Raw genomic sequence first — 11,202 nt, 5'->3', positions numbered from 1 at the left:
TTATTTAGTATTATATAAGTGCTCTAACCAACTGAGCTATGATTGCTACATATGTACGGGAAAACAGTAAATGCATCAATGATTAAATTTAAAAAAAAATTGAGCTACAAATAAATTTATCAAAATGTATTTTCACATTTCTTGTTTTACGATTGTGCGTGTGAGAGGGATGTAGCTAGGTCGAGTATCGGTCTAAAATACTCTATTCTTTGGACGTATCCAGTCTTTCTTTTTTTCTTTCTTTACGTTCATTCCTCCTTTCCAGAATTACTAAAATTTCATAAAATTTAATCATACGAACCGTCTGTTATGCATGCATGGAAAATAAAATATGAAATAAAATAATAATATGATACCAAAAAGATAATTTGAAAATAATAAGGCACACCAACAGTGTGGCTGAAAAATAAATTGTAACAGCAAAAAAAATTGATATCTAAATTTAAATTGTAACATTTTAAAAAAATTTATAGATTCTATATTAAACTATAAAAGACAAAAAAACTTATAATAATATTTTATAATTTTTTAGTATTTTCTCTATGTTCATTTAATAGTTTATATCTGGAATTTGTGGCTATCCTCTCAATAATATCGTCTCTAATATTTAAATTTATATTCACTTTAAAAGTACAATATATCTTATTATTTTACGTTGCTATATTTATTAATTATTTTAAATATTACCTTTTTAGTATTATTTTAATCGAATTAAATTATTTTGTTACACTAATTTAATTAAGTAATTAAATAATAGTATGGATGACTGTTGTTTATAGACATGAGAAGAGAACTAGTTTCAGAATGTTGTGGCTTGTGAGGGTTTTTTTCCCCTTGAAATGGACAAAAAAACCCATGATGCATGGAATTTTCCTCCTTTTTCTTTTATTTATTTTTGTTGAGAGAAAGTACATAACAATTGCATGTTTCTTTCACTAACAACAAATGACAGGAGAATATATTTACTTTGGTATTTCATTTAGTCACTGAATTTAATTATATAATTTATTTTGATATAAAAGAAACTGAAAAAGTTAATGTTGTTTAGTTCGAAAGATGCTAGTGGGTGACGTTAGGGGTGTTCAATCAGTTAACTGACCCGAACTATTATTAATCGAATTAATTGATTCTTTTAAACCCTTAATTGTTAACTAAACCGAACTTTTTCGGTTAATTCAGATGGTTAACCGAATTATATGTTTTTTTAGTTAAAAAAGTGCAAAAAAAACTTAACTGAATTAACTGACCGATTAATTTATACTTCCAAAAAATTAACTGATTAAGTTTGGTTAATTCGGTTAATCGACCGATTTCGAACTGAATTAATTATTTACCGAACTTCCAAAAAATTATTAACCGACCGATTAACCAAATTAATTTAATTTTACCCGAAATTTGTGACGCTCCAATAAAATTAGATTAAAGAGAGGATGATCCCTTCAGTGGCGGTAGAATAGTAAAGGATTCTCAGGCTGGAGGAAAGGAGTCCTTCCGGGATAAATTTATTGGTTCTTCGGTGGTCCTAGGATCATAGTTAAATGAAGAGGAAAATGTTGATATCGCCTTGGAAGGAGGTGATGTTACTAAGGGAGTCGCCAATGGGGTTCTTTCCATATCCTTTTCTATAAGGTGCGTTCTCTTGTTCGCAAAAGCATAGCTCGGGCGGTGATTGTGAAATCGCTAAGCAAAGTCATGTCTTTGTGGAAAACCAGTGCCTTCCAATTGATAGACCTTGAAAATGATTACTTCTTAGTAAAGTTTTGTCATTAGGAAAATTATTTTAAAGTTTTATTGAAGGGAATTTGGGTAGTTTTTTTTGAAAAAAAATTATCTATTTATTTGGTCTTAGTTCGAGTGCGGATTAATATAAAAATATTTATAAACTCATATAAGTCTTAAAGTTGATTATATATCATATCATGTGTTTGCTTTGTTTGTATTTAAATGTATAACGACATAAACTATTTATTTGATTGTTGTTGCTCTAATAACTAATTATGTAGTTCAAACCCGATAATAAAGTCAAGTAAGTATTATAAGTAAATTAGCGATTAAAGTTGTTGATAGATAAGCTGACTCCCATACAATTTCAAGTGGTCTTCTCCAAACCTTTGCTGAATCTCCTGATGACCTTTTATGCCTACTAAGAAATTATTTAATTTAATGATTTTTTTTTAAAAAAAAATTGATCGGCTTATAAAATTAATAGTAATAACAAAACAAAATTATATAAAATTAAATTTGCAAAGTAAGTAGAATAAAATCATGCTTTGAATGGTTAAAGAAATATATGTATACTTCGAATAATTTTGACAAACTAGGTGGTGGGTGGGCCTCCCCCATTTTGGCACTCGCAGTCTCCTTAATCTTTTATGAAACTTGATTAAATTTTAAATATTCCATCAGATTATTTATGATATTATTTACAATTCCAGCATACTTTAAAATGGTGGAACTTTACATGATTATGTAGAATCTGTGAATAGAAAAATAAATTAGAAGGTTACTTACCAAAATAATAATAAATAAATTAGATGGTTGATTTATTATAGGATTAGAAATAATTTAAGTTTTTATTTAAAGAAAAATATGGTGGAATTTAGTTTTATATTATTATCTGAAAGTGAAATAATTAAACAAAGTATATTTTAATAAATTATAGAATAAAAAGTATTTTAATCCCTTTCAAAATAAGTATAATTCAACAATCTTTAACATTTAGCTTATTGGTTAAGGGTGTTCTTCATATATCTAATGTCATGGATTCGATCCTCAAGGCATGCCTGTGTAGTAGTTTAAATAGGCATGTCATGGGTTTGGGTGTATGGTGTTAGCACCACTAGTAAAAAATGATGTATCCACTGGTGCAGTATTTACTAACTTGATTACAATACTACATGTTTGCTTATGTTCGACCCTACTTGAAATTTAGGTCTCATTTTTGTCTAAGATTACTATATTTGCAAATGACTAATCCAAATCCTTTTATGTCTTGAATATATTGTTTTTAATTTTTTTACAAAATTTTATTCTATTTTTAATCTAGTATTATTTAGTAATTTAATACATTTTATTAAAAATTTAACATATATAATTGAACATGTTTTTAATGTTTACATTATAAGATTATATATTATTAAAGATTTAGTTTTTATATAATGTAAATGACATAATATATAAAATTATTATAAAACTAATATAATTGAAAAATGAGCTAGGTTGAACTAAACTGAAACCTTAAACATCATATATATATATATATATATATATATATATATATATTAAATAAATTTAATTTTTTTATCTAAACTCATTTTTTAATGATCGTATAGCACAAATCACCAATTATCTATTCAACTAATTGTTGAAAAAAAAATATTAAACCTCATCGATGGTCTAATGGTTAAGAGTGTTTACCGCCCTATGTGTGGTCTGAGTTTGAGTCATGCTAGCCATGTTTGTTGTATAAATTTTGTCCGATATTTTAATTCATTAAAGAATATATATTTAAAATTTATAAAATATTAAAGGTTTAAAGATTAGAAAAACATTAGTAAAAATTAAAAAGACCGATTAAGGGATAATCCTTAAAATTTACATGTGGCATGCCACACAAATTAATAAAAGTTATTTTATTTTGATTAATTTTTTGTTTCATAATAAAATTTATGCTGGAATTAATGTCACAAATTAATTAGTACTAATTTAATAATTAATTTGAAAATAATTAAAATATCATTATTTAACAAACAATAATATTATTATAATTTAATTAAAAATAGATAAAATAATGTTTTCTAAAACCATTAACAAATATTATTATAAGGGTAATAGTTGATGTGAAATCTTTAAAAGAAAAATAGTTTAATGGTATACTAACGCCTGTTTTTGAAGAAGAGGATATTCTTGATTGGAACTTAGCTTCTATTGGAAATTTTTTTCTTGGAGTCTTCTTATCTCTTAGCACTCGATATAAAAGAAGCTTCATTGCAGAATTCCATTTATCCCCAAAATCTCCTCTTTCTTATAGGAGATTCTCACCTCATCCTTCCCAGTAAATGTGGCCTAGACTTGCAAGACCAATGCCCTTTTAGCTAACGGGCACAAATGCACTTGACCATATATTTCGAGACTGTCAAGATTGGGAATTCCATCTCAGTTACTATCCACCTTCAATCTCCCTTTTCACGAGTGGATTAAGGCCAAAAATTCCCTACTACTTGGCTTTCATCTATCTTTTGAGAAATCTTTGGCTGGCTTGGAATGCTCAAGTTTTTTGATAAGCAGTACAGTCTCGAATCTTCGAAAGAAGATATAGGGTGGTTCAAGCTTAACTGTGATGGTACTTCGATCGGAAATGCTGGTTCAGCATGGGTGGCTGGTTGTCACATATATATCTATCTGTTATTCTTCAAACAGTACTGTTGCTGAGTTGTGGGCTTCAAGGGGTGGTTTGAGCCTTGCAAATCTAATTGTAGATGTTACTGATGTTATCAGTCGTTCAAATTTACTTCTGAATGATTGCAAGACTTTATTGGAGACCTTCCAGAACAGCCGACTACTCCACATCTTCAGGGAGAAAAATAGTTGCGATGATGCCCTGGCAAGAAAGGGCAACAATCCAAGTTCGCTTTGTAATTTTAATTTTAGGATCTCTTCTACGGACTTTGTTGTGTATCCCCTCCCCCCACAAATATCTTAATAAAAAATTTCAATCATTCTCTGAGCTCCAAGAAAATATAATACATCATTTTTTATGGTATTAAGTGCTTATAACGACACTAAATATATCATACTTAAGTTGTGATAGAACCAATTGTGAACATGTTGTAAAGTTTATTTGATGTTGAAGTTGAAGCTTTTATTATGCTGATAAAACTTGTCTTTCACCACATACGATGAATATTTGTTGTTGCTTTTCTAATTTATTTTTAAAATTCAATTAATAGTAGACCAACAAATCTTCATTATTATCATAGTAGTTGTTTTTTTTTCCTTCTTATTTAAGAATGTAAATAATTAAAGTTGTATTTAATTATCTTTATTTACTCAATTTTGAGTATGATAAAATTGTCTTGATTAATTTTTAGGGACTAAATTTTCATGTTTTAAGCAATATGATTGTAAAGGTTAACTAATAAGAGATTCAAATCAGTACAAAATATTTGGATTTGGTTTGGGTTTTTTACAACCAAAAACATTTAGAAGGCCAATTCCAGTCACTTTTTTCATACAAATTTAGATAACCAAATAGTAATTAATACACATATATTTAGATGATTTGCAAACTTAGTTTTCCACATACAAATAAATAAAAACAACTTGTGAAAGGCTGACGAACATGGAAGCCGCTTCATGGTTCATGTTCCTCCGAAAAGACCTGAAACATCATGTACACTAAATGTTTCTTTTGAATTAATTATATACATGCGATGTTAGTTAAAAAGAAAGGGGAGAGAGACAAGGTTAATTTACCTTAATCAACAATCAGAAGGCATATCGAGACTGCACTTTGCTGGTAAACCCATGGCGAGTGTTGGATCGATCCCAAGAGAAGGCAGCCACATTGAATTCTTATAAGAACACAAGCATGTGAGGTTAGCTCCTTTAAGAGCCTCGCAGCATTGAGGCGTTGGGTCAACAGGATCCGGCTGGGTCACTGATGGCTTGCAGGCTTCCAGACCCTCATCGTTCATGTCACACAAGCTTATTGCTCTTGACCCTTCCACCGTTAAACCCACCATTATAATCATCACAACAACCAACTTCACTGTACCCATTGCTACCTAATGATTTTGCGAGCAGTCTGCAGGTTAGGTTAGGTTAGGCTTAGGGTCTTTACTAGTCGTAAACAATGGCGATTGTGTTTGCAGAAATTATTAGGGGGGACTTATAAAAGTGATAAGTATGGGATTTGGCATCACGAATTTTGGACGCGTGAATGAGAGAATTGTGGGGATCAGGTGTCACGGGTGCTTCTCGGCCCACTGCCTTTCGTTTTGTGTGTCGGATTGTCGATTGGCCATTGGCTTTTAGCGTAGGTGGGGTTCTACTTCTACTCATATAACCGCGACACCAAATCTGATATTTTTAGATTCTGTAAATTATAAATTTTCACACACTCATTTACGTAAATTCAATTTATTAAAAATTACCATGTTTCATCTTAAATTAATTATTATTTTTTAAATCAAGTAGATATTTAAATATTAAAATATACTTGTAGTTTAAATTTTAGAAATTATTCCTTTATTTTTCAAATTTAAAAATTTAAATCCAATTATTAATACAAAATCATTCATTTTTTTGTCAAATTTATTGATGTGACATTTTGATATTAAAAATACTCATTTAATAATTGTATAACAAAAAAAAAAGTATTGCAATTGACTTGAATTTAATAATTAATTTTGATAATGTTAACAACTCTTAAAGTTACATCAACATTATGAATTAAAATAAAGTATGCATGTTAATCAATGCCATTGTAAAAATTGAGATATCAAATTATGTCAAAAGTTGAAGTATAAAAATTAAATTTTAAATTCAAGTGTATTAAAGGGCCCAAAATTGAAATTTGACCATTGTTATATAATCTCAAATTTAATTGTAGCATAGGGACTAAATTTGAAATTTAACCTTTTTTATATAATGCAAAAAGGAAAAAAAAAAGAAAGTATATATTTTTTTGTATAAGAAAAAAGAAAGGTATATAGTTATAGGGTAAACTGCAAAAATAATCACTTTTGTTTTCCTCATATTACATTTTAGTCAGTTATGTTTGAAATGTTATGTTTTAGTCACTTGCGCTATTGTTTTATTATAAGTGGTCACTCTACTGTTAAACTCTGTTACCTCCCTAACGACAGTCCTACGTGACAATCCAAATGGATTTTAAATGCCAAATTGGATGTCCTATGTGGTAGCCCAAATTAAATTTATTTAAATTCATTTGGACTGCCATTAGGGAGGTAACAGAGTTTAACGGTAGAGTGACTACTTTGTAACAAAACAATAACATAAGTGGCTAAAACATAACATTTCAAACATAAGTGACTAAAATGTAATCTGGGACAAATAAAATTGACTATTTTTATAGTTTACCTATAGTTTTATAGATTAAATGCTTTGGGCTTTTGCAAAAGTAGGATAAAGGTCGAACAACGTATACAAAAAAACTCACCCCAAAACAATAAGCAAATAGGGGGCAGCGCAGCCCAATTCTTGAAGTCTCATCAACAAAGTTGAAGTATGTCAACCCATTCGCAAAACAAACGGAGAAAACAGTAATAGACTATGGTTGGGTATTGTGGCTTTCATAAGATTCTGATTGAAAGAGACCATGGTTCGGTAGTCAACATGATGGAAGGACAACAATGGAAAAGAAAGGAATGGATTTAAGATTTTATTTTAAAGGGTGTGAATTTTTTTAATTCAAACGACTTTTTTAATATAAAAAGTCTTAATTTTTTAGATATTTTTTATCAAATAAATTAATTTAATGTTTTTTAAAAAGTATGAACGATTTAACTATAAAAAATAAAAGAAAAAAATAATGCTATATAAAATTAAATATTTCTTTCCAATATGCAAAAATAATAACTAATACTATCTTGAAAATTTCATAAATATCATTATAATTCCAAAAATTAAATTAAGAAAACTTTGCACCATCCGCTTTTTCATAAGATCGAACTCATCAATGATAGAATCTGTTGAAAATTCTCGAGCTATCTCTTTTTCAATGTATACCACCAAGTAAGTTAAAAGAAAGTTATCGTTCATTCTATTGTGAAGCCTTGCCTTCACAATTTTCATGGCTGAAAATGCTCGTTCGGTTGTTGCAGTAGACACCGGAAGAGTTAGCACAAGACCACAAGACAAACAATTCTATCAAGAAGAGGATAAATAATTGACTTATTTGTCTTAGCACTTGACACAACTCGACAACTATAAAAGTTTTTTGTAACTCTGTGCTCCATAAAATCCTTTGGATAAAAATAATTCATAAGCTTGCATGTAACACCCCTTACTCGTGTCCGACACCGGGACAGGGTACAAGGCATTACCAGACTTAAACATAACCAATCACACAAAACCAGGCCATAAAATTTCATTCAATTTAAAACCATTAATACACATGCATATCGTCCCTTATACGAGCCCACGAGGCTTAAAACATGCATTAGGAGTGGTTCAGGACTAAACAGGAAACTTTGGAAAACTCAGAAAATTTTTCATCAAAACAGGGGTCACATGCCCATGTGGCTTGGGACACCCCCGTGTGGGTAGGCCGTGTGGTCACACACGCCCATGTAACTCTCTGTTTATGACGTCATACACAATTTGGGGTCACACGACCGTGTTTCTGCCCGTGTGGCCAAGAAAATGGTTATTTACCAAGCCATTTGCCACCCTCATTTGCACAATCACATACACACTTTCAAAGGCACTTAACATGGCACAATTAAGCTACCAACACAACCATATTCAAGGCTTAAACATATCAAAACAATTATTTACTATTCATAACAAAACTGTCCACTTGAGTTATAGTCACTAAATTATTTATATCTTGAGCTACAGAATTCTAAATTAAGATCCGTTTGATTTTTCCGAAACTAGACTCAAATATCTTTCTTCCATAAAATTTTTAGAATTTATGGTTTATCCAATAAGTAAAGTTAATTCTTCAAATTCATCCATGTTCTTCTGTTTGACAGTTTCGACCTTTCTTCACTAAAAATTAATTATCTCTTAGTACGGGATTCGGATGATGTTCCCATTTGTTTCTCTTGAAAATAGATGATTTTCCAAAGTCAGAACAGGGGAACCCAAAATCATTTTGATCTTGTCTCACAAAAATTCAAATATCTCATAAAATGAAATTCTTTTGCTTACACTGTTTCTTCTATGTAATACTAGGCTCAATAGGATTTAATTCCATATTTTATTCAACCTCTAATTTGATTTCCACAATTTTTTGTGATTTTTAAAATTTATACTACTGTTGCTGTCTAAAATTGTTTTAATACTAATTTTACTCTTTCATGATTTATTTGTATTAACTTTCATTTAGACATACAAAACACCAAAGCATATCCATAACCAGCCATTCCAATAGCTAGTCATTATCGAATATTTACATGCCATTCATTGGCCAATTTAACCCATACATCAACAATAAAGACTTAAACATATCATTTCCTTAACTTTATATACATGCTCATAACATCATACTTTATCAAGTCCACACATACCTAATCACCTTCAACAATACAACTTCCCACATGTATCATCTAGTCTAATTTCATTAACATACCATGATAAATCACATCACATAATGACATTGACATAGGCATTTGAGTAATTAATATGCTTGCAAGTCATTAGCCAATATAAGCCAATTTATGTGGCTACATACCAAATCAAATCCTTAATCATTACAAGCCAATACATTTGGCCATATCATAATGACACATACATAAAATGACTAAGTCCCTATACATGCCATAGAGTCAAGGGTTTGCATTCATTTACCCAACATGATAGCTTGATAGTGTGATAACATCTTCGGCGATCTCCAACTCGAGCTAGCATACAACCCTATAAGATATGGGAGAGGAAGGGGAGTAAGCTACAAAGCTAAGTAAGTTCGTATGCAAATAATAAGCAATAATAGTCATACATTTTTCATACAACAAACATAACATAACACAACATAAACGTCATTAAATCTTCATAGACATAACTTACTCAATCACAATACTTACCCCCTTCAATTTATAAGCATAATTTAATACATCTTAACATTTTCCAAACGACCGTAACCTCTCCAATATAACATACCATAATAATCATTAACAAATCGTTTCAAGCCTCATAGTAACATGCATATTAATTATGAGTATTCATATTTTCTAGCTCAAAGCTTAACATCCTTCAATGATTTAAACTCTTAACTTCACATAATTTCATAACCATTTTAATAGGAAATTATGCAAATCTTTCATTTTTTTTTTTTACACATATCCAATGAATCACAAATCAAGTGAGGTAAACATCTTATCTCTCAATTTGATATGGCTCAAAATGCTAACACATGATTCTCAACTGAATTTATCATGAATTTACACATCATCAACATAAATACTTATTCACAAGATTAACTTAAGGTCACTTTTATAGTGATCATGAACTCATAATATCATGAAGCCAATGCTTATAAACTTTACATACTTACCTGTACGAACTCATAACACAGTCATATATTTTCACATCTTTGACATAATCTTTGAATTACCCTTTGAACCACTTGAAATACTAAAGGATACCCGGGAAACCTCATACACATAGTAAGATACCAATGCCATATCCCAGATATGGTCTTACATGGGATCACATATCGATGTCGATAGCCCAACTATGGTCTTACACGATGTCTCACATCGATGCCATGTCCCAAACATGGTCTTACACGAAATCACATATCGATGTCATATCCTAGATATAGTCTTACATGAAATCACACATAACCCTAATGTCATAACATTTGTATCCTATCTATTCCTAAGGTTCAACCAGGACTTCTTTGTTATCTTGGCATTATTGAACTTGCTCATAATATCAATTATATAAATCATATAATATTAAATCAATTTAAAACATAAATATAGCATTGCATTATTCACATACAAACTTACCTCGATACCAAAAATGGTGAAAATGACCTAACCGTCAAATACTTGTTTTTCTGTCATTCTAGGCCCGAATCTCATTTTTTTTATCTATAATATCAAATTAAGCTCACTTATTAGTCACATTATTCAATGTGACCAAAAAATCATATTATTTCAAAATTATGTTTTTCCCCTAAAGTTTGACATATTTACATTTTTACCCCTAAGCTCGAAAAATAAATTTATTCAATTTCTTCGATTCTCAAGCCTAGCCGAACCCCTTTTATACTTATAGCAGTTCATATTTTTCATTAAATCATACTTTTATGACATATTTTATAACTTTTACAAATTAGTCCTTTTAGGAATTTTCACAAAAAAACACTTAGTAAACCATAAACATGCATTTTTTACCATTAAATACAAAAATACATACATATTAATCATGGTTCAAAATCATAAACTTTAATTATATCTCAAATTAGTGGTAGAAATAGATAGATCGTGTTACGAGGATTTTAAA

At 29.7% G+C, this 11,202-nt stretch overlaps 1 long non-coding RNA gene across 2 annotated transcripts; it reads right to left on the bottom strand.

Moving 5' to 3' along the window:
* Nucleotides 1-5,200: 5,200 nt before the first annotated feature.
* On the bottom strand, nucleotides 5,201-6,002 carry LOC108472596 (uncharacterized). Of its 2 annotated transcripts, none has more exons than XR_008273897.1 (2): nucleotides 5,476-6,002; nucleotides 5,201-5,397 (listed from the first exon to the last, which is right to left on the bottom strand). It is a non-coding gene; the product is annotated as an uncharacterized LOC108472596 (long non-coding RNA). The 2 variants fall into 2 exon arrangements; XR_008273898.1 differs by having other exon boundaries at nucleotides 5,201-5,380.
* Nucleotides 6,003-11,202: the final 5,200 nt, after the last annotated feature.

Source organism: Gossypium arboreum, chromosome 11 (genome assembly GCF_025698485.1).
Source record: "Gossypium arboreum isolate Shixiya-1 chromosome 11, ASM2569848v2, whole genome shotgun sequence".
NCBI lineage: Eukaryota > Viridiplantae > Streptophyta > Magnoliopsida > Malvales > Malvaceae > Gossypium > Gossypium arboreum.
The sequence above is the reverse complement of the archived record's forward strand: the minus strand, read 5'-3'. Positions and strand labels throughout refer to the sequence as shown.